At 49.5% G+C, this 24,810-nt stretch overlaps 1 protein-coding gene across 2 annotated transcripts in view; it reads right to left on the reverse strand.

The window, feature by feature from the left end:
- DAAM1 (dishevelled associated activator of morphogenesis 1) overlaps positions 1–15,681 on the reverse strand; it is a 74,288-nt gene extending 58,607 nt beyond the window's left edge. The window contains exons 1-2 of one of the 2 annotated variants that reach the window (XM_008637289.2): positions 15,581–15,681; positions 13,395–13,493 (exon numbers count right to left, since the gene is read on the reverse strand). The gene's annotated coding sequence lies outside the window, so the exon portion shown is untranslated. Of the gene's footprint in view, positions 1–13,390; positions 13,494–15,580 lie in introns of both variants that reach the window. The other variant, XM_017738889.1, reaches the window with a different exon arrangement.
- Between the last annotated feature and the right edge of the window lie 9,129 nt (positions 15,682–24,810).

The raw sequence follows: 24,810 nt of genomic DNA on the forward strand, positions 1-24,810 counted from the left end.
CAGCAGGGTGAGACGGGATCTGTCTTAACCCTCTCCAGCTGAAATCAATCCTCAGAGCAGCGCCGCTTGTTTGGCAAGCCAGCAAAAATCTGGAGCAGGGATGGTTGATGGCACGCTGCAGGACATCCATCCCAGGGCACGGAGACAAGCTTGGATCCAAGGAGAAGGCTGAGGGCTTGCAGCATCTATCTAACCCCACACAGCCCTTGATCCCCTGTGGTGCACGGCTCAGTGCACGTATTAATCTAACCAGAGAAGATGCTGCTGCAGCAAAACTTTGTTTAGTTTTTGAGGATTAAAAACCAAACCCTGCTGAAGTTTCCCAGCCATCTCGATGGTGAGCAGTGCAGTAACACTGGAGGTCACGAGTTCTCCACTAAAAGGGTAAACTTGATCAGTGAAAAGCTGAGCACCGGCGCCAGATCCTCCAAACCACTACAGACCACTTCTTACAGGAACTCCAGCAGATCAGTTAAGGCAAATACCACTTATTTCAGGAACAAGGACAACAACATGGAGCCACAGACAAGACCCACTTTGCAAACCTATATAAATATATATATTTCTTGATATTCACCAGGGTGCTGAATGACCCAATTTTACAGACACACACATCCCGTTTTCCCAGAAGCCAGGTGGATTCGTGGTCCTTTTTTCACAGAATCAAACCAAAAAAGTGGGGTGGGTTGGCAGTGGTGGGAGGAAGAAACAGTTTCCAAGTCACATACTGCTCCCTTAAATGTACTGCATCATTTGCATCCTGAAACCCAGGCACAACACTCGTCCAAGCCCAAGAGACTTTCCAGGAAGGCAGAGGGAGGCAGAGGTGGCGGGGGGCTCTCCAGGAAGGATGCTGGGGCATTCCCCTGACCTCCCTGTGTCCCAGCCCAGTTCTAAAAGGCAACACAGAAAAAAACCAGCAGAAAGGAAAGGCGGCACGAGGGGCCGCCTGCCCCGGTGCTCCCCTCACCCCGCTCTTGTTTTGGGGCGGCAGCTGTCGGCGCTGCATTGTGGTGGGGCTCAAAGGGGCAGAGACAGCCCTTTCAGAGCCGAGGTTACATGCAGGGAGGGATTAGCACCGACCCGGGGCTCTCCTGAAAGCCTGAAGCCTTGCAGGGAAGAGCCTCCCAGAATTTGTCCTTTGCCATTGGAACCTGGTCTCTCAGCCAGCCTTTGAGGGTGTCCGGGCTGAGTGATGCCAAGCCTTGTCCAGGCAGCCCTCAAGGACAAAACCAGTTAAGAGAGAGGGATGCAAGACCCACTGGGCAGCTCAGGGGGCTCCTACAGCCTCACTGAGCATTCCGGGGGGAGCACCCTCTTCCAGCCTGGCTCCATCCCTACCACCCAGCACAAGCACGAGCACCAATCCAGCCCCACTCCATTTCCATCGCTGGTTTTGGCCCCAGCTGGGGGAAAACTGCTCATTCAAAGCACAACACACCTCCAGAAGGTGTTAATACCAGCTGTAAAGCCCAGCCCAGATATCACAAATTCTGACTACTCCCCTTGACGATGCAAATGCTGTTAATACAAACTCAGCAGCCTGGCAAGCAGGGAGAGAGGAGTTGTATTTCCCACTGGAGGAGGAGATTTGTTTGCCAATTAGCCTTTTCCTGGAGAACAATAGTTCAATCAGCAACTTTCCTTTATTTTAATTCCTCCCTTTTTTCCATCCCTGCTCCTCCAATGAATATTTGGGCTGTGACTGTGATTTATCTTATGCAAACCCTCACTGCTGCACTTTCTATTTCACTGCTCCCCATTTCAGCAGTAATCCCCGGGGTGAGACGTGCTGAAGGCAGGCAGGTTTTTTCCCCTCTTTTAAAGCCTCTTAATTTGGCTTCACAAAGTGGAGTTTCCAAGTTGCTCAGCAGCAGATGCTTCCAGTCCATCAGCACAACAACATCTGCAATGGAGCCACCACCACGACAAGGCAACAAGGAGTTTGGGTGGTGTTTGGAGATTTTTAGCACTATCCATGCTTAAGGTGAGGCTGCTGGAACCCCAGGTGTTCAGGCATTTTGTGGTGTGCAGCAAGCTGGTTTCTTTCTCTCTCAAAATGGAAACGGGTGGGAGGCTGCTGTAAATAGGAGTCCTTCCCAGCAGGGACCCTGATGGCAAAATACCATTAAACTTCATCATTAAACTTCTAGCACAGAAGGTGCCCAGAGCAAACAAAACACACTTGTCAGATCTCTCAGCTGGCCTACCCATCTGCAATGCTGGTTTCCTGTTAAAGGTTTTTAAATTCTGATGTTAATCCAGAGTGATTTTTCCCCCTAAAGTACAAACCTGGGATTGAGAACTCCTTGATAAATACGTCTAATGGCAGAAAAGGCCCGCTGGCCACTTTTCCTTCCAGTATGACACTAATACCTCCATGCGCTCCAGCAGATGAACACCGAAAAACAATGCATGTGAGCTCACATCAGGCACAATGTGATCCCAACAGCTCCAACATGGTGCCTGCTCCCACCCTGGAGAAAAAACCTCCCAGCCTGGGAAAAAACTGCAACTTTTATCACATTTCACCGAAAGACTGTTTGAATTTAAACAAAAGAAAAAGAAAACAGGCGAACACAGCAAGTGAGATTAATGGGAAGGCTTGATCATAATTTTTTTATGTGGCTACAACACAATGTAGCTTCTGGCAAAAGCCCTGCTTTGACCAGGATGGATCTCAGGGCAACAAGACTCGATTTTCCAGGACAGCTGCTCAAACCCACCACCTGCAATTCAGAGGACCTGTCCTAATGTGGGCACGTGGTTTTAATTGCCTAATTATCTGGTCTCTCACCGAGGGGAGGAAGCCTTCAACACATCACTGCCAGGGATGAACCAGAGGAAGGTCCCCCTTCCCCAGTTGGAGATCCAGAGGGGAATGTCAGTCCAGTGGAGGTCCCGAGGGGAAGCATTTAAAAATCAATAGAGGCTATTTTAATGCTTAATCCAGGAAAGTATCAGCATCAGCAGAGTCAATACAAACGGAATTTAAACACACTGAGTACATGCACAGGATTGTTAGTTTTTCCTCTGTGCATTGATTTAACCAAATCCGGTTTTTCCCAGAGAGCTTGGAGTCCAAACAAGGCATCCACAGCATCTCTAGTACTTCAGACACCCTGCCTGCTTTCATCTCTATATACTGCTCAAAAAATGAGCCTCTCCACCCCACTTGAGCAAACATTTCAGTGAGGAAACCCCCTGGAAGGGCAGTATCACAGCAACAGTGGTCACATCCCTGCCACGGCTACATATGGAAGTGGATTTTTCTACTTTGCAGGACTTCACACTACACCCAGCACAAATTGCAACACAAGCTTTCCATCCCTGTAGATATTTATACAATCATCTCCCTTTTCATTAAAAAAAAAAAAAAAGCCTAGCAATTGCAAATAACCGCTTTGAAAAAGTGACCCAAGGGGATCCTCAGAGGCTCAGACACCCTGAGAGAACATAGCTACGTTTGATTTTTTTAAAGTTAAGTCTCATCTGCAGCAGGAGGGCAGACTGGGTGTTCATCTCTCTGGGATTCACCACACTTCAGACTTGCCCACAAGCACAGAGGCACCTTCCCTGAGGCCACTGCAGGCACGGCGTGGGCTCGGAGAGCCGCAGCATCACCCACTCCTGCTGGGCTGCAGCACCGAACCCTGACACCCACCCACTGCTCCCACACCACCACTTCACTCGCCTTCCTCAAACCAGTCCTGCCCCCTTCCAAGACTGTTTTGGCTGGACTGCTTAATTTTCTTTGGGGTTGTGCTGGGAACAGTGCTGCTACTGCAGAGATGATTTAGTTGTTGCTCTGCAGCGCTTGCACAGAGTCAAGGTCTTTTCTGCTCCTCACTCCATCAGTGAAGAAGCTGGGAGTGCACAAGGAGTTGGGAGGGAACAACTGACCCCAGCTGACCAAAGGGGTGTTCCAGAGCACATGGAGTCATGCTCAGCATGTAAGTCTGGGGGACACGTTTGGAGTGATGGCATTTTTACTTCTCCCCATCAACACCAGTCTGGTTTACCCACAATCCAAACCAATGGAGAACTTCACACTTGGAGGTGAGTCCTGGGGGTGGCTGGGTCTTCTAGAGCTCTTCACATATGCCACCTGGGCAAGGCTTCAGGTGCGCTGGTGATCAGTGACTTGTGGCATTCCTTCAAAGCTCCCCTCCTTGCATGGCTTCAGGGCAGTGCATCTGACTGACACCAGGTCCGCCCAGCTCTCAGGTGAGAAAATACATCCAAACACCCAGAAACACACTCCCATTCCTTCAGCAGCTTTTGAGACACCTCTCTCAGCAAAAGTGGCAACTGAGTTGGCTGGTAGAGGCCGCTCGGGTGCATCGTTGCATTCACCAGATTGTCAGGTCTTCCAACACAGCCCAGACAACACTGTGGATAACACAGTGGGACCCAGCAACTCTAACCAAGCTTGAAACCCCGTGACCTCCATCTCAAACCCTTTCCTAGAACAGAAAGCCTGCAGGTCTGCTGCCCCAACACCACCCTCAACCTTGAAAAACATCCCCCCCCCCCCCCCCCGCCGTGTCTGACCTCTGCATCGCATTACCCCAAATTAACACTGCAGTCTGGATGGCCTGAACACATGGTAATGACGTAACTCAAAGAGAGACTGACCCTCGATCATCCACAATCTTATGACTGTCCACAGGGGCAGGAAATTAAATGGCTTTTGGATAGCAAATATTTGCAGCATTTTCCAGCACAAGACCTGTAACACTGAAGTGAAAGCCTGAAGAAGCTGCAAATTGGATTTGGATACCTGAAAATTCTAGATTCACTCCACTACTGCTGGAGTTGTCACAGGAAGAGAAAGCGCCCTGAAATAATTGCCTGGCCAGGCAAAAACTTTCAAAACCCCATTAATGCAGATTTTTAGAGCTGGCAAGAGCTACCCATCCCCATCGACTGCAACATGAGCCGTGAGAGCAGGCGGAGAGGAGAAAAAGCATCTTCTAGGCAATCACAGGCATTTTTTTCCCAGCTGAGTGCCTAGTGAGAAGAGCAACCCATGCATCAACAGGAGCACTTGACGCATGCCAGTGCTTTCTAAATTCACTTTCAGTAGATTTACCAACACGTTCTGTGGAAAAGGAATTCATGCTATGCAAATCCAGCCTCAGACTGCTCCCTGCCTAATCTAGCTTTAGATTCAAATGCTTATTACCATGGCGTCTAATCGGGTCATGTGTAATAGACAGGTTTAGTTTGGGCTCCCAGGATTTCAGCTGTCTTCTTACTAAGGCACTGAATGGAGAAAGAAAAAAAGAAACAAAGAGGAAAAAAAACCCCGAACACTGCGAAGAATTCAGGTTGTGGTGGAAACCAGGCCTGGAAAGAAGCATTGACACCTACGAGTAAAAGCCAGGCTGATATGCAAACATTTGGCAGCTCACCAAGAACACACAATGTCAAGTCCTGTTTGCACCCCATCAAATCCCTGCAGGGAAGTTGGTGGCTGGTCTTTCAGGGTCTCTCCCCTCCCCCGGAGACAAGGTGATGAAAGGATCTCACACCCACGTAGGACCCATCTACCAGCAGCACCAAGCCCAGCTGGTCACACCATAACCTCCAGATTACCTTATAGATGCTCTGAGCATCCACACCAGGACCTCCAGAGCCTGGGTAACATGGGCCAACCAGGAGCTGTTGCTGGTTTAGGGAGGAAGGGGGTACATTACTGCATTAGGGTCTGCAGCAGGACACAGGGACCATGGGAATGTCATTCCCAGAGGCAACCACCTCCCTGTTTGCTGGCACTAGCCACACAGCTCTGGCCAAGGTAACCTCTGTCCTAATCTGCACCAGGCAACATGATTCATTCAGCTTCTGAGTTTGTGAAGTACATTTGTTCTGCTCAAACCAATGCTGGTACCTCCAGGACACAACCCAGATGCCACCCTCTTACCTCCAACATGCAGCTGCAGCTCAGCCCACTGGGCACCAGAAATAACCCAGGGGCAGGGACACAGGACCCCCCACTCAGGATTCTCCTCTCCATCTGCTGCTCACCTGCCCAACTGTGCTTTCCTGCAACAGAGCATGGTGAGGTTTCCAACACCACTGTCCAGCTCCCACCTTCAGGATGCTGAATCCCAGCAGCTTGGCCTCCCTGCTTCCACAATGCCAAATGGCACATGGACTCTCAGACAGCTCCAGCAAAAGGTCAGGACATCCAAATGTTGCTACCAGCTTCTGAAGACCCTACAAGGTAGTGCTGACCCTGTTATGCTACCAAAACTACATTTGGTGGGGTGAGCAGCACTAGGAATACCAACAGGAACAAAAAGATTTCCTTCTGTGAATCTCAGCAACATAAGCCACTTTTATAGTGAGGCTGCAGGATGAACTTACATTTATTAAACATCAGAGAATTCACCAAGGCAAACATCCCCCCGGCAACACCTACATGTCTGTGCAGAGACCCGCAGCGTGGGCTCTCTGGTGTCTCATAATGTGGCAAATCCAACTAAAGCACTCTTTATGGCTTGGATGTTCATAACATTTATGTGTATTCCCTGGTGTCTAGTGCAGGCTGAGGTTTCATTGCATCCCTTAATAAAAAACCTCCGCAACACCCTTCTAACTTGATGCCTGTTTTGACAAAAATTGCAGCAGCTCCACAGATTTGAGATGAAAAACCAATCTGAAAGAAAGGACAAAACCAGGCAATGGACTTAATGAATTGTCAGTGACGGGAGGAGGAGCAGACAGACAGAAAGAGTTTGAAGCTTCCTTTCATTAGGAAACTAAACTAAAATCATGGGTTAACTTTCATCAATGTACGTTATTACTGAGCAGAGTGAGGCAGCTGATATTCTGCCACTCAGGCACATGTGCTCTATGCTTCATCATTTACTGAATTAATAATCAAGTGCTTTGAAAGGAGAAGGAAAAAAACCCCAGAGAAACCGGATGCTCACTGCAGCTCAGAGTGTTCTCATCAGCCTGTTCAAAGACCAAGCCAGATTTACCAGCGCCTGCATCGCTGCCCGGCTGTGCTGGTGCCTGGCCAGGCTCTCCCTCCAGCACCTTCCCAGCTCACAGCTGCACCTGGAGCTGGTCTGGGGGACTTTTCTCCTTGCTCCTGTAGCCAAAACAACCAGCAGGGGTGGTTAAACCAGATGGAAAGACCCCTGTTTTCATGCAGCCCAGCCTGCGGCACAGAAGAAAGAAACTTTGCCAGACTCCCTGCCTGAGGATATGGATGGAGAAGCTTATGGAGAAGCCCTTCCCAGCACCAAAGGAGCCATGCAAATAGTATTTACCAGGTCACAGGTACTAAATACCCCAGCAAAGTCATGCTCACTTATGAGCCAAAAAGGAAGAACTCACGTTCCTGTATTTGCAGCCACTACCACTTCTACAGCAGCCTCCAGGACAGGGTTGCTCCCAGTGATCACTGAGAGGAAGTCCTGGTGAAGAGATCCATGGCAGGCTAACTCATGGATAATTCACACACAAGTGAAAAAGTATTTCCAAGCCTCAGAAGCTGCATTGCTGGAGCTGTGGATAACACACAGGCAGAGAACATGGTATGCTTACGATAAGCCAGGATGACAACCCAGTGGAAATGTAAAAATAATTTAATGAATAAGTATATTTAGATTTATAATCCCACAGCAGCTTTATTTATAGGGATGCCAATCACTTTTACACAGATATAAAATTGGCTGGCAGAATGCCTTAGACTATATCCAGAAACCCATCTGTAACAAATCTAAGCCGTGATATCTCCGCATACGTTTGGCCAAACAATAACGCTGATGCCAGTCATCTTCACTTGAAATGTGCAGATGGGTTGAGGGGGGCTCGCCAAGCCTTCCCCACAGCAAAAGACAGATTAATTCCCCTATCACCTACTGTAAACTGGTTGGTAAAAGGACCAGATGAAGGAAAACCAGTCACCATCTGGGCTGTGTGGATTCCAACACCAATGCAATGTTGGCTGGAGAGCACAGCATCCAGCTGGCTACAGGTGAACCTCTTTCAGAACCTTTCATCACTGAAACAGGGAGCTATAAGCAAGGGAAAAAAAACCTCCAGAGAGCTCTGGAGCACCTTTAAAAGGTGGGGGCATTGAACTAGGGCTCTTGTGTATGTTTTTCTTGATTCATCGCTCAAGACACAAAGCTGGAGAGAGAAAGATGCAGGAGAAATTAACTGAAAGTCATCACTTGGCTCGATCTCAATGAGATGAGGATTTCTAGTGATCCTCGCCCAGGATCTCACAACTTTATCTAAGCCTGCAGATGCCCAGGGGAGAGGTTGCTTTGGATTTCCACAGGGCTGGTGACCACCTGGAAAACTGAAAACTCACAACTAATTCCCAAGAAACAAAGAAAAACCTGCTCTTCATCCCAGTGGGACTTCTGGGGACTGGTTGTCTCAGAAATGGGGCAATACAGGGATGGCTCCATGTCAAATACAGACTGTGGGTAACTGCAATTCATCCATAAAGCTTTCAGTATATTGGTAAATGGCAAGGTGGAAAAGGTTACTCTGGAATATTACTTTGAATAGCTCTGGGAACAAACCCAGCATTCATTTTCAACACTTATTTAGCAAATGATTTGAATAAACTGAGGAAGGCTCGTGCACACATACTGACAGCATTATTTGGTAGATTTGTGCCTCTGCTCCTGAGATAATTTATGGCAAAACAACTCCCAGCAAAGACGATCACTTTCCAGACCGATGAGTGTATTCAACTACCCTTGGGGACAAGGTAACCTCTCGAGATCCCTTCCAGCACAATTTTAGTACCATTTTACACCACAAACTGTTTTCACGCTGGCATTTGCTCTGATTTATCCCTGGCAATAAGTATGTCTAAAAGAGTAATTGATGGAAAGAAAAAACAGACACCCAACAGCAGTTTTCTCGCTCAAGGACAAAGCGAAGTGAAACAACCAAGCACAGAGCTACGGCATTCTCGATCCAAATGTTTTCCAAAACATTTCCAAATGTTTCTCAAAGCTTCCAGATGAAGCTTTCGTAACGAGGCTGCAACCCCTCCAAAGCCTCGGGCATTGAGCGTGGCATCATGGTGTGTTGCAGCAGAGACGCCAAGGAGATGGCTGGTGGTGACTTTGCCAATGACACACCTGCCAAAACACACCCAAGAGCCCTGCACAGAAAACACAGTGTTCCAAAGAAAAACTGCCTCTGCTTCCTCCACAGGGCATATTCCAATGTGACAGAGCTCAGTTTCTACGTGGGCTTTCAGGAAGAGTCAGTCCCTCTGTACTGAGCACTGGTGAGGCCACACCTCAAGTGCTGTGTCCAGTTCTGGGCCCCTCACAACAAGGACATTGAGGTGCTGGAGCATGTCCAGAGAAGGGAAGGGAGCTGGAGAAGGGTCTGGAGAACAAGTCTGATGAGGAGTGGCTGAGGGAGCTGGAGAGGCTCAGCCTGGAGTAAAGGAGGCTCAGGGGAGACCTTCTCACTCTACAACTCCCTGACAGGATGGTGCAGCCAGGTGGGGGTCAGGCTCTGCTCCCAGGGAACAAGGGACAGGACAAAAGGACATGGCCTCAAGCTGCTCCAGGGGAGGTTCAGGTTGGACATCAGGAAGAATTTCTTCACTGAAGGGGTTGTTAAGCATTGGGACAGACTGCCCAGGGCAGTGGTGGAGTCACTGTTCCTGGAGGTGTTCAAGAAATAACTGGGTGTGGCACTCAGTGCTGTGGTTTAGTTGACAAGGTGGTGTTTGATCAAAAATTGGACTCAATGATCTTTGAGGTCTTTTCCAGCTTTAATGATTCTATAAATACATGTGTCCTCACCTTCGCAGCAGGCTTTTGAGTTTATTCCAAGCAGCTTAGGAAGATCCTTCCCTGCTTCTCTTTTGGAATTACAAAAAGTAATAATAAAGTAATTCAGTAAAATAATGAAAAATAAGTTTTAAAGCTACTTACGGAATGGTAAGGAGAGAAAACTATACATTTTCTACACTTAAGCTAAAAATGCTGTAGTTCTGTCCACACACCATCAAACGTGGATGTTTATGGTTATTACACAGAGAAAACTGAGACGGTTGTGGGAGATGCTGGGCTGAGCAGCTCACCACAAGCACAGCAGCCAAAGGATGAGCACTGAGGTCTCAGCAGTGCTCAGCTGCAGGAACTGACCGCTCTGGGGAGGGGGGACTGGCACACAGATGGTCCCCATCCTCAGCCTCCTCACCCCACTGCTGACACGGCTTCCATCCGTGCCGACGGCCTCACTGGAAACAGCAGCGCCTGTAAAGCAGGGTCTGAGTCCTTCAAAGTCCAAAGCTCATCTCCACCTCTTTCAACATGCTCCTGGACACAATCAAAGCCCCTCCTATCAACTCTACATGGGCTTTGGATTAGACCTTTTGTAGAGTAGGAAAAAAAAGAGCCTTTCTTAAGCATGATAAAGTCTAGACACTACAATATATTTTCCAGCTGATGCAGCAAACCTAAAAAGCCCTCCCTTGATCTCGGACTGTCACGATCAAAGCCATTATCCCATTCGGAGCCCTTCTGAAACTTTAGCTTCCAAATGTGCAAGTTATTTTTAAAATCTAAACCAGGCCAAGCCTCTTGTTTGGAGTTTTATGAGGAAAACGGGGTGTGCTCCTCCCAAACCTTCCCCCACCATGTCTGGAAGTGGCTGGTGGGCACATGGTGGAGGACAAGAGCAGGGAGGGAGCCCCATGTCTGGGGATACCTCAGTGGCACCCAGTGGCCATGATCTGCTTGCATGGGGGGACACAACTGAAGCCCCCAAGGTAGCTATGGTGTGGGGAATATTCCTCATCCTTTACTGAGACAGAGTTTTTGGAGAGCAAACATAATTTGCATCCCCCCCATGCTCAGGATTTGTGCCTGCCTTTGGCACCCCCTGTCACAGAGCATGTCACTCTGGAGACAAAGAAAAGGCAACAGCTTGAGATACTTCCATTTTCTATAGAAATTAAATAAAGCTAAGCACTATGAATTTCCTTTACCAGGTAGTAGGATGGTCAAGTGCACAAATAACATCCAGCTCTGCACCAAGGGACAACCAGCGAAATAAGGGACTCGAAATCATCCTCCAGTCTCTTGGAGCAGTGTTTCAGCTGGCTGAAAGGAAAGAAGAAATACACAGCCCTGCAAAAGAATAGGAAAGCCAAAGGGGCATCACCTCTACCTTAAGTGGGATGCTCAAGGAGCAGTGGTGAAGACCAGCCAGCTCATCCCAGAGCAGCCGGTGTTGTGTGATGAACACCAAAGCTCCTGGCATGCCGTGGCCTCTGCGGGACAGGGAACCTGTGGTCAGTCCCAGTCTCCAAAGCTCACAGTGTCCACACTGAAAAAAACCAAAGGATGTATGGTCTGGAATGATAAGGAGCTTGGGGAGAACTGGAAGGGCTTTTTGAAAGCAGGTGGCCACCAAGCTTCCCCTCCCATGTCCTAGGGTGGACTTTTAATGGGGATATTCTTCAGAGAGAGATGGGGACAGGGGGTGACTCACTGGAGAAAGAAGAGAGCAACACAGAGCATTCACATGCTCCAAAGCTATTTAAAAGCCAAACAAGGCTCCCTAGTGAACACTTAATTTAAGTAAGCGACTTCTAAAGCACCAGGCAAATGAGCCACGTCATCTCCTTTTCCTCCCAGCATCCATCTCCACCACTCTGTCATCTCCCTTCCCCTCCGTGCTTTCACCCTCCTCAACTCCCAGCGGCTCCGCTCCTCCTCCCCACCTCTCCCTCTGCCCAAACCAAGCAGAGCTGTGAAAGGCTGAGTGAAGCAGGCAGGCACACACCAGGAGGATGGGGAATAGACACCTGCCACCCCCTCCAGCATCCCTCACTGTGGCTGCAGGGACTGTGCCAGGCAGGAGCAATGGCTGTGCTGCACATCACACATTCCCAGTGCTTCAGGAGGTGTTGTCTGTACCGCCACCAGCTTTCCAGCTGGGTAAACATCAAGGAAAAAATCAGGTTGACAAGCTTTCTTAAGAGTATTTCCATCAAATCAGACTTTTCCCACCTCCACACACACCGGAGCAGAAAGAGAGAAGGCCACCAGCAACGCAGTGCTGGTTGTGACAGTCACCACATCAGTCCCAGAGGGGACAGAGGATTTGCCAGCATCTCTCCAAATTGTTACTCTGGAGCTGGGACAGGATGTGGGGATCATGCCCAGCTTCTGCTCTGCCACAGCAGAGTCCAACACATGCTCCATCACCGTTGCTCATCTTTACTCTTCCCAGCACAGACAGAAGATGGACTTCAACCTCAGCCTTCACACAAGCAGATTTCCCTAGGTCTGCTGAAGCCACCAAAGCCCTGCAGATCCCTTTGGTCCCACCCTGTCCTCGTCCACACCCCTTCCCTCTCATGAGCTTCTTCCAGGGAAGGAGAGCAAAGCCCAGCTGCGCATCCATATCCCTGAGAAGGGCTAACACAAAGCTACCAACCTCAAAAATTTATGGTCCCTCTCACACAGGAAAGCAGAGAAACTGATGGCAAAGGCTGCTTCTGGATTTAGAAGGGTCTAAACCCATCAGGGAAGCAGCGTGCACCCCGAACCCTCACTCCAAGGGTTTGCACATTGGACATGATAAATGAGGCAGCAAAAGCAGCTGACAAGCCAGCACCTCAGAACTGAACCCTACCACCCCAGCTCAGGAAGAGAGAGAGAAGCCAAGGTGAAAAAAGCAGCCCCACACTGCCATCAGAGCAGGGCCACTCATCTGCTCTCGGTGACAAACACTGAAGGGAAAACATCACGCGATTCACTCAGGCAGCAGGCACGAACCAGGGCTGGGTTCAGCACCTCACTGCTCTCCCTGCAATGCTTCCCAGCAATCCCACCCTCCTCTGCAGTGGCTTCCTGTGTCTTTCTCATCTCCTGTGTTAGAGATGGGAAATGTGTACATTAACAGTTCCCCTTCCCAAACCAAACGTGCAAATACAGCCTGAGAAACAGCTAATTCCCAATCCTGCCAAACTTACAGTGGTAACTTATTTCCAGACAGAGCTGTGATTTTTATAAGGGATACCACTGGGTTAAGGAGTCAAAGCCATAACTGTACGAGTGAAAGCAACAGCCTTTCATTCCTGTAAGGCCATTTTTTCCCCCTGCTCCTGAAATGACAGGGAGCAACACAGCTCTTGCCAGTTTAGCGGGGTGAAGGCTTGGCTGCAAGCAGCCTCATTAAACTGGCTGGGTCGTTCGTCGCCAATCCAAACACTCAGTCCTCTGATCACCGCATGACGGGCTGGGAACCACAGGCAACTCACAACTAAACCCGTGACAATCAGGAAAAATCCGTACAGCCCTCCCCCAAGCAGAATGCACCAACACCATCCCCACCCTCCCCGCTTCCATTTATTTATTTATTTACTTACTTACACAAGCCGCATGACAGATAACTTGGAGGAAATCAGAGGCTCTAATGATTAAGTGACACTTAGGCAGCCCTCTGGAAGATAAATACGCCCTTTGGTAACCCTGCAACAGAAACAGAAGGTACAAACAGACAGTAACTAATTATTCTGATTAAATCCTGGAAGACCTGAAATACTCGACTGCAGCAGAACAAAGCCAGCATACGCAGGGGCTGCTCATAAAAAAAATAAGTCACACCCTTTTTTGGAAAGAATTCACCCAAATAAACCTAAGTGCTTCTGTGTTGTTTTTGTTTGTGTTTCTTAAGGTCTGGGCAGCTGATAGGAAATCTCTGCCATACCCTGGAGGGATCCCGTCGCCTTCAGCTAAAATTAAACTTCAAGGGAAGCGGGCGAAGGCGGCGTCTCCAACCCACCACAAACTCGAGGAGCAGCGCGTGGGGGTTTTTCCTCCCTTCCGATCGAAACCAAACGCAGAGGGGTTTTGGATTAAAAGAAATTAAGGAAAGAAATAAATAAGGTGTTCTCCTAAGGAGAAACGCGGGGACAGCAGGTCTACCCCGCTGCTAGGCTGGGAGGGATCTGAGCCAGGAATGAGATGTGGGCAGGTGGGGATGCAGCTGAGTCACAGGGACTGGGCAGGATGCAACATCCAAGATGCTCAGTGTAGCAGTGAGAGGGACTTGCAAAGCCCACCAGCAGCTCATCCACCATTGTGGATGCAGAGTAAGGCACCTGGCTTTATTGTGGCCCAAGACACCAGTGCCAGAAGCCTCTGTTACAGCCCATGTTGCAGACCAAGACAAGGGGATGTGCTCAGCAGACATTCCCGTACTCTCCTTGCCTTGGAGGAAAACCGTAATTTCCCTCCACGCCTTCCCTCTGCCCTCCCCCTGCCACACTAAATGGCAGCAGAGCTCAGGGGAATATTTAATCTCAAACCTCAGTAATCAATCAGTTCACCCTCACGCATGAGAAAGAGTCACAGCGGTAAGCACCAAATCCCATTTCCATCCAGCAATCCGACGGTTTAATTACGTACATAACATTTCCCTTTTAACATAAATCCTGAAGACATCCAGGCAGCCCCCAGGTTGTGGGTGGGGAACAGTGACGGGGAAGAACATGGGGAAGGGGTGGAAGAAAGGGAGGAGAAACCATTATGGCAATTATTTAAAATGACAACTTTATTTGGCTGCTCCACTTTGTTGTTGGCATAGCCATGCTTTGACCTTGCATTTGCTGTCCCAGAGGATGGGCAACAAGCCCAACATCCAGCCTTGCCACCAGAAGCTGCATCTGTTTCATTCCAACACACCAGCAAACATGTGGAAAAAAGGGCATGGAAAATGCAAGATGGGCACACCTGGAAAGGCCGTGATACAAATAACAGCAACAGAGCCTCTGCACTGGTGATGCCAGACTTACTCCAAAGCCTGCTCACTTCAAAGGGAGCCTTCCTAGCTGGGTCTGAGCAGGTTTGGGATCACTCCCTGCCAACACCTGTTATTTCCAAGTGCAAGCAGGGCTGGACCAGCAGGACCATCACACAGCTGCCAGTGCAACAGGTAGGCAGCTGTGAGCTACATCCCTCCTTCGCCCAACCAGACCAGTCCCGAGGGGCACAGCTCACGAACGACCGTGTTGAAATACATACACATTGTTTTTAAATATAAACACATGCGCAGACTTTTCTAATATATAGGAACAAAAGAGGGGACACCCCGCTGAAATCCCATGTGCAGCTCCACTGCTCCCACAGCAACAAAGGAAATGAGAAGCAGAGACCAGGCACACACCCACTCGCCATGGCGTGTTCTGGCTCTGGGAATGTTTCTGGATTCTCCAGCTTGAGCTCTGACCGCCAAGAGATACAAAATGGTTTCAGAGCCTCTCTGGAAGAGAAGTGGAGGGGTCCCTGGGGGCTCAGCCAGGCAGGTGGAACGGGATGGAGAGGTGGGCTCCAGGTGCTCGTGGGGACGGCTGACCCAGTCCATGCCCCACCAGGTCAGAGGCCTTCAAAGCACCCATTGTGCACAAGAAGAGGCCAGCAACAACCCCAAACACCCAGTGCACAGCAGAAAGCAAGGCCCCCTCATCCATCCATGACCACAGTTGCAGCCTCACCAGACCACAGTGCTCGGACAAAGCAAGGGAAAGAAGCTCAGGACTGTGGGGGGTTGGGGTTACCTTTGACTTCTCTATTGTTGCAGGGCTGTGTTTCTGAACCCTCTTTTTCCAGGCAGATCCAGTGGCAGGCTTTGTAAAAACATGTGCATTGCTTCCAAAGGGCTCATAAAAGCAGCTTTTGGAAGGGGAGGTGGCACAAAGCAACAGGAGTTTTTCAATTCCTCTTGAGAGGAAGCATCACTCAGAAACCTGAAAGAAAAACCTACCTGTAACCCAGATTTCCGCACTGTGGTTTCCTTCAAAGGCCAGTGCTCCCACCCCTCCCTTTTTTTTGGCTTCTCTTTCCCCATGATCTGTAACATCAGGAAATGCTTGGAACAACGGACTAAGCCCTCAAACTCCACACACAGGGAAACGATTGCTCTTACACCCTCCCTGAACTCTTCAGCCCACAGCAGGAGGCACACAATTAACAGGGATCAGGCACCATCAGATGCTTGCAGCGTGTTCCCAGAGGATCCAGCTGTATCCTCATCCTCTCCCAAAGAGCAGAACTTCACAGTGCAATTCAGGACAGAGATACTCTGTGCAGTATCTAGAGCAAATTAAACCTCCCAGGCACAGCAGCAAGCATGGATTTATTGATTCATGGAAAATGTCCTTATAAATTACTTCATTCAGATCAACGGGACAAGACAAAACGAGGACTCTCCTCAGCAGTGAGAGGTTGCACTGCTATCGTTCCAGTCCCACTTTCCAGAAGAAATCACTTTTTCAGAGCAGACATTTCTTACAGGGCTTTGGGGGGCTGGCAGAGGGCAACACAGAGGCCAGTGCAGATCTGTGTCACATCTCACCTGGTCCCTACCTCTCTGCCCCACAGCAGGCAGAGCCAACAGATGATTTTTAAAAGCAAATAGGAAAAAACACTGCTTGACATCAGTTTCACATGTACAGAAACTCCATCCACACCTGCTTGCTGGCTTACATAGGGCTGCAGCTGCCAGGTGGGATGGGAAACAGAGGCTGCTGCCCCCAGCAGCATCCCAAACCCTGCCCCAGCCACCTCTCCAGGGTGTCCTCGCTGTGGAACAGGGAAGTGGGACTGCTTCTCTTGTGAGATGTGGCACAGATCCTCTTCTGCATTGTCCTCCTCCAGCTTCTAGAGAAGCTACACGAGAAGTGTTTGCTCTGAAACGGATTTCTCCTGGAGTATGGGGCTCCCAAACACTACCGCTTTTTAATCTTATCTGCTTCTCTTGCTACTGATGGCTTAATGTGCTTTCATTAAGCTCAAACTCCCTTCAGGGCTACCTGTGGTCTGCAGGCAGGATGCTGAGCCAAGGCTAAGGCCACTTTCTGCAAGTGTTTGTTCCAGTGGCTAAATGCAGCTCAAATATAAATAAATATCCAGATGTTCCTGTGCCTTGTTCAGGATAGCATGCACCTGGCTTTGGCTTCCAGGCATGGGCTGTTTGGCGGGCTGAAGAGCTGCTGGATGCCACTTTACAGCTTCTTGATGAAAAGGCAAGAGGACCATTCCCATTCCCCAGCACACAACATTTCCCCAGCTTTTATGCAGCACTTCCCTGCACACTCATCAGTCAAACCAGGGTCAGGCACTGCCCTTCCACCATGGGTTCAGAAAAAAAAGCAGCTCCCAAACTGCCTCATTTCCTAATCACAGCTGAAAAGGCTATTCCACAGCTCCAAATCACTGCCTGTGCTCCCCCTCTTCAGATCACCTCCTAGCTCTGAAAATCAGCACCAGCCCGAGGCCCACTTTAAAACAACTCCAAGACGCTGAGTCACGGGTACCCACCGAGGGCTTCTAGGAATGCCTCCGCCTCCTGTGAACTCCCCCGCTGGAAACATTAAAACTACAATTATCTCAGCAGATTAATAATGAGTACAGCATCTCTGGCAGCAGTCTGAGGCAGGGACTCCCACCAGCAATGAGTTCAAGTTACCAAGGCACACAGGCACACACAGCTGTGTTTGTGGTCCCCGCTGATCAGGTCACCTCCGCCCTGCCACGCTGCCTCACCCCTTCCCTGAAACACACCCCATTTCCCTCGGCACTGATCTGTATTTCGATAAACAAATGTGTCTCCTCACATCTTTTCACTGAACCCACCACTGAGGGGCTGCCATTCCCACATGCACTGGCTTTGCAGAATAAAATGCTAATGGCTTTCCCACTCTCCGGTGTGATGTGGTCCCTTGCCTCCTCCCAGCCCCAGGGCACAGCTCCTGGCTCTCCAGAATCCTCCTGGCTTAGGGACCAAGCAAGGGCAGGGAGGTGGAAACTGACCCCACAGTGGAGTGCTGCTCTGCTCCAGAGACACCAGGAAAGGACAAACTGCCCTGCCCCTGGAGAGCAATTCTCTGCTTCCCTGAACTAACAAACTCAGGCACTGCCATAGAAGATGAGGAGCTGATCTTTCAAGTGTCATGCTTTTCCCCTATTTTATCTGAAATTTGGGGCAGGCACCAATTTCTTCTCTCTGGTGACCTGTAATAGAACCTGAGTGAACAGCATGAAGTTGTGTCAGGGGAGGTTTAGGCTGAATATTAGGAAAAGGCTCTTCCCCCAGAGGGTGGTCAGGCACTGGAAAAGGCTCCCCAGGGCAGTGGTGACAGCACCAGCCTGAGAGAGCTCAAGGTATATTTGGACAACTCTCTCAGGCACAGGGTGTGATTCTTGGGGTGTCCTGGGCAGGGCTGGAGTTGGACTCAAAGATCGTTGAGGGTCTCTTCCAGCTCAGGACATTTTATGCTTCTATGGTAATTTACCTCCCCTCTCCATCTGTAAGCCAAATCAGGGATAAAGCAGGTCAGTGGCTCATTATTTTAGGAACCATGATGAGACTTTTTTTTTTTTTTTAATTAAAGGGAAACTCATTCACTTAAACATTTCAATTGGCTTAATTATCCCAATCCAGGAGTTTGCTGGTGCGTTTTTTGCTTTGTTTGTTTCTAAATAACAGAAGTAATCATCTCGGGGAGGGCAAACGCCCATTTCTCACCGAAGTCATCCAGGCTTTTCTCAGCATCCCGGGACAGAGGAGCAGGAGAGTGTGAAGGGCTGGCACACCACACCACCAGCACAGAGGTGGATAAGAGGGTTAAATCCAGCTGCTCAGAGATAAGCTGGTTACACACAGAAGGACAGCAAATGGGGGAATATAGATTTGCCAACCTCCGGCAAATATCTGCACGAGGCACTTGCATGGCTGACACCGGGTATTTAACTCAGAAGTTGCTAATATTAGAGACCCTGAAGCCACATTTCACTAAAGCTCTCCTTATGAACTGCTTTCTTGGCTCCTCTGAAGCCTGCAACAGTGAGGGCTGAAAAGTTAAAATGACTCTTGGCTTTGAGGCCAGCACGGCAGGGAAGATGCAGCAGCACATTTTACCTTTTCTGGTCTTTCAAGGACCCTTGTGAGGCCAAACACAGAAGAGTCTGAGATGCTGCCACACAAGACAAACCTCAGGAGAAAAAGCAACCAAAGGCCCACCCAGCAGCTCTGGCAGAGCACCCACACAGACAGAACAGGGTGCAAACAGGTATCCCCCAACACACAGCCTCCTGATCTTAGTCCCAGGCACATAATTCCCACATGGTACCTTTGGACTAACGCATTAAATTTCACCACTGGCATTTAATTTCCCTTTTGCCTTCCAAGACTAAAACTTCTTCCAACTGCTGCTCAAGCTTTTTATTTTCCTTTGCATCCAGAAATACTGAACTGCTGCTTCTGGGAATTATGCAAAGATGGAGAGGGACCTTTTCGCTGCCCTGAAGCCACCAGCCATGCCCAGGTAGGTGCAGCTCAGCCACTAAACTTCAGAACCTGTCAGACAGAGCTTATGGCTATGCTGGGATTCCTCATGCTTCCAAAACCTGCATCACACAAAAATCCAGAGCTGCAGACCTCCACACAGCTGCCCATCGAGCATCCCACACCTTGGCCCTGGTCCAGATACAGATATGCAGGAGAGAGCAACGCAAGTCTCAGCCGTGGGATGTCCCAATCCCGCTCTTCTCCCAGCTCCATGCAGAGACAGCCAGCTGCATCCCACATTAGTGTGTTTTCCATAATCAAAAAGGGAGTTAGCCTCCATAACCACAACTCAAAGGGTATATTTAGCTCAACTGGAAGACAAAGGAGATCATGTCCACCGCAGATTAAATTAGCTGGGCCTGCTTACGCCAGGAGCGCCCGTCTGCCATCCACCGCAGCTCCCACGGATTTATTCCTAGCTCCACACTTTAGTGGTCCCCCACGGAGGAACAGACATGCTCCATAAAAGCTCTGAAATGCAAAGAGGTGGAAGAGTGGGTCCAACAGGTTCCCAAAGCCTTGGGCAGGACACAGTCTCTCGCAAGGGTCTGTGTCACCTGTCTAGACCCTGGAGCCATGGTACAGGATGAGGTGCAGGAACTCATATGGGGCTGCACCTCCTTCAGCCCACAGTGAGGAAGAGGATGGCAGGGGACAATGGGGGACCCTCTGAAATCACCCTGAAGCCCAGCTCCAGTGTGTCCCCTGCACCCCAGCACAGTACAGGAGGAGAGCGAGGACATTTCCCTCATGGTCTTCAGGACCTTTCCTTCAGATCTTCCCCCCAGGAAGAGGCTCATTTCTCCTGCCTAATTTCCATGGGTATAATTTCATCCCCCACCTCCTTTGCTGCAGTCTCACGCAACTCAAAGACACAGACAAAGACGTGGTTATTTTTACGTTTTCCTCCCAAGAGATGGTATCTCCACAGCCCACAGCTGCCATGCCACATCAGATCACTGCACCGAACTGCCTCAGCCCCACGACAGCAGGATGAAGTCCAGGGGACACCCTGCCACCAGGTATTTTTCTGTCTCACTGGCATCAAAACTCCCCAGCTTTTCAGTAAAGAGCATCCCAAAAAAACAAAACAGCACCAGCCCGGAAGCTTGTTCCAGCCCCTCTCTTCATAACTCCCTCCCAAGCACCAAAACCATCTTCCAGTCATCCAGCTTTAGATTTTTCTGAGGCTTTTGCAGTTGTCATGGACCCCTGGAAGGCACTTGCCTCATCTGGATCCAGGTCTTCACGGATTCAGGATTCCAAAGTTGACCCAAATTTCCCCAGCACAGGAAGTGACTGGGTTTCACCATGCCATGATGTCGAGGTCCACAAGACCTTAACCTCCTTGATATGGCACATGGGCTTCAGCACAACATGGAATGTCCTTAGACCTACATCTCTGATTGGGCACTTTTACACGGGGAGAAGAAAAAAAGCAGCACTTCCACGAATAACCCACGAGCTTTTGGAATTTAAAGAGCGGGGAGATAGAGAACAAAATGCAGGGAAAAGCTGGTTTGTGCACCCCTAGGAGAGGACCAAGCGGGGCACAAGGGTGGTCTGCTGCATATTGCAGCACATCTGCAGCACCCTGCAAGTTCACCCAGTGTTTTCCTTTCCCCTTTGCCCTGAGACCAGTCTCACCATCATTTGTCCATAACAGCGAGGCTAGGCATCAGGGAAGAAGGTATCACCTGTGCACAGCTTATCTGTAGCTACTTTACAAATACAAGTGATCATAATGAATGTTCGCACCCTAAAAGAAATCCTAGCGCCCTTCCCCCTCCTACACCTCCCAAAGCAGAGCACAAATCCAGCTGCTCTGCAACCTTATCTTGATGCAGAAACAGTCTGGGACAGAGATAGAAGGGTTCCCCGGAGGCACAGCTTATTAAAGGCATCTTTCCTTAGTCAGTTCTCTTCACAAACACCACACTGAAGCGCCGTTCCCGGACTGGTTTTCATCACAGCAGCAGCAAACACCCCCAGTCTGGCGACGTCGTGTGTCCCCCTGGAAAGCCACAGGGCTTTTCCAGGCTAAAAAGCAACCTAAGACCAGACAGATACACCCAGGCCAAGGCACTCTGGGGGACCTGCAGCTGAGAGTAACAAGGAGCTCCCAGGGATGTCACAGGAATGGGGGCCAGCACAGTAATGAAGTCCACGGGATGTTCCCTCTTTATCCAGCAGCTTTTCCTGCGACGCCACGCCTGCTACCGCAGGGGGACTGCACCCTTGCAGTCAGAAACTCCTAATCCCAGGTTTCAAGAACCGGAGCTACAAAACAACCACACAAAGAGGCAGCAGCTCACACGAATCCCGGGAACCTCCCCGCAGCCAACGCCTCTCTGTTTATCCAACACGCGATCTTCACTCGTTCAGCTATTTTCATCCCACCCTGCTATTAATGGATGCAGGAGGCAGTTGGGTGAGGCGTTCGACAAAAATCTCATTTAGAGATCAAGACAAGCTTAATTGGTTTCTAGCCAGACCTGCACAAAGATGGGTTACTCCACAAATACAGTTGCTAATCTGCCCATTATACTCCCTAAGCTCCCACCCACAAAGAAAAAGAAAATAAAGCAAAGATGCACAAAGGAATGCAGGATTTTGAGCGTGTTACTTCCAGCGAGGAACACATCGCGAGTGGTGAATTCTGCAAGAACAAGGGCTTGGCTTTTCTTTGAAGGAAAAGGATAACCAAGCAGTAAACAAAATAACAAAAAGACCTAACACAGATTAAATCTGCATTTTCCACAGGCAATCCCCAGCCATTTTGGGTTGAAGAGCATTTCCAGCAGCTATTGTTTCTGTGGGCAGGCAGAAGCAGGGGAAAAGCTTACAAGGCCAAGGAGATGTCATGTCACAAGTGACAGAGTAGAAAGGATGGGGAACCTCGTGATTAAAAAGCACAGGACTGAAACCCTGGAGAGCTGAATTCACTTTTGAACTTGGCTGTAAAAAAAAAAAAAAAAAAAAAAAAATTAAATTCGCGAATTTCCTGTGTGATCACATCCTAGATGATTTATTCAAAACCTGGTGTTGAAAAGCCAAGGGAGGGGGAAGGAAGCAGGAGGAGGAAGGGGAAGACACGGTCTTGTGAGCTTTTAATAAGCTTGGGGTTAGACCAGCACTGGCAAGCTGTGAACACGTATCTGTGCTGGGCACTGCATGACATGGAACTGGTGCTGGAAAAGCACCAAGCATCCCATGAGCTCTCAGCTAAGTGACTGCTCTGCCCTGCTGCTCTGCCCAGGTGTGTGCCATGGGCTCACAGCACCACAGCCCCAACAGCAGCTTCTGTAACGCAGGACTCCCAACAGAAACACAGCCATGTGCAAAATGGAAAGGTTAGGGATGGTTTCCCCTCCTGGAGCTACACGAGAATTTAGAAACAAGAGCATAAAGCTGTCCCCCGAAAGCAGCCTGTTACCAATGAGACACAGCCCAGTTCCAGCGCTGCAGAGTGGCTGCAGCGGCGGCACAGGTAGAGGCAGGCAATGAAAGGGTCGTTTGGTCACAACCTTCTCCCCTTGTGCAGCAGCCCGGGACTCCCAGCTCCAGCGGAGAAGGCCTGTTTATTTTCCTGAAAGCCAGCCAGTTCTGCTAGGCGGGAAGTGCTGCACCCAAGGGAGAGCTGAGCTGCAGATCCTCCAGCAGGACAGAGCCAAAAACAAGGCCAGCGCCAGAAAGGACAGCAGTCCTGTGCTTGGGACCTTTACAGCAACATCCCTTGAGCTCCAGAGCACCTTTGCGGGGCCTTTTGCAGCAGGCGAGTTTGGAATGGCCCAGAGTGACACAGAGGTGTCTTTCCAAGACCTTCAGCCACAACTGGTGCTTACAGATCCAAGGCTTGGTGCAAACAGCAGCCCGGTCTCTGGCCTTGGACAAGAGCTTCCAGGCATGAAGATACAGGGCTGGTGCTGTCCCAAAACGGTGCTGTGGGAAACCCAGGGTGAAGAGATTCAAACTTTTCCTTTCAGCAGCAAGACAAGCTGTAATTAACAGCACTGAGTCCATCCCAGGGGCTGGATAAGGACATTCCCTTGACATATCTGACAAGGTGACTGTTGGATGTGTTTTCTTTGGCTTTTTTCCCCCCTGGAAAAATGAGCACCCATTTTTCACTGGTCTTTTTGCTCCCAACTCCAAGTTGCCTGGAGTCAGTTTCCCAGAGTAAGGGATACAATTCAGAACACACTGTAACAGCCCATTACCACAGCTGGAGCTTGGGTCTTGCCATCCCCAGGGATGGATCCCTCCTTAATTGTCCAACACCCCATGGCATACTGGGAATGCCAGACCCCAAAGACACAGTCTCGCCCTGATTTTCACCAAAACGAAAAACATAGTCCAAACCACAAGGCAAAGGTAAAAGAAAAACATGAGGCAACGGAGCTACAGCTGTGAGACACATCATCACCACTGTCTCACGTGTCTCATCTAGTTCAGTCTCATCCCCAGAGCAAAACCAACAAAGCTTCCTGTGATGCAACTAAAAGCAATCCTTTGGAAATCAATTCAGAGAATTTTGAGGCTGAAGTCCCTCTATACTCTCTTGTTCTCAGGATGAAAGCTGTCATGCTATAGAATGGCTTGAAAAGCCTGGATGTAAGATAAGTCCTGGTGTGCCAACTAAGGAAATGGCACAATTTCGTGACTAGGTAACCCAAATCACAGCCTGTCACACATCACTGCGCTTTGAACACAACTATGACCACCACTGCATCAATTAAGAACTGACAAATTTTGCTGAACCCGATAAGTGGAAAAGCAGCACGTAATACAGAAGTAAATAGGGAAAAAACGATGAGCATAAAGGCACAATTCCAGCCCCAGCCCCAAAAGCAGACCGACTATAGGGATTACAATATTTAGCATGCTCCAAAAATTTTCCTCAACATCTTTTTGCTCCCTGTGATGGGCAGGGATTTCTCATGGCTCCGGAGCCACCAGTTATTTCACATGCAATTTGCCAGCAGCACTCTCCATGGAAAAACACATGGAGCTCATAAATGGATCTGAGTGGTCCCCAAAAAGCTTCCAGTCTCCTTTGCAGGGTGTCTCCAAAATGCTGGGACAAGGAGATAGCACAATGAGGTCTGAAAACCAATCTCCCAGACCCAGAGAGCTTTGGTAAGCAAATGGCTTGCAAAAAGTTTCTGTCAGAACACCCATTTGAAGCGCTGGCATTGTAAACAAGGTTGCTCCAGAGGCACCTGGGATTAGCACTGTTCAAACAGTCCTTGGCGTGACTTACCGGAGCGCCCAGGAACAGATTTGCAAGTTCAGCTTTTCTCCTGCCTGACGCTTGCCCGGCACCACGGAACAACACCCGAGCTCCCACGGCCTTAACCCTGCTGTCTCCTACACGGAGGCTGAGACACAGGGATGGGCATGGCAGGAGCCCTGCGCTCGACTGTAGGACTTGATGGA

The sequence above is a fragment of the Corvus brachyrhynchos genome, unplaced genomic scaffold (assembly GCF_000691975.1).
Source record: "Corvus brachyrhynchos isolate BGI_N302 unplaced genomic scaffold, ASM69197v1 scaffold245, whole genome shotgun sequence".
Taxonomy (NCBI): Eukaryota; Metazoa; Chordata; class Aves; order Passeriformes; family Corvidae; genus Corvus; species Corvus brachyrhynchos.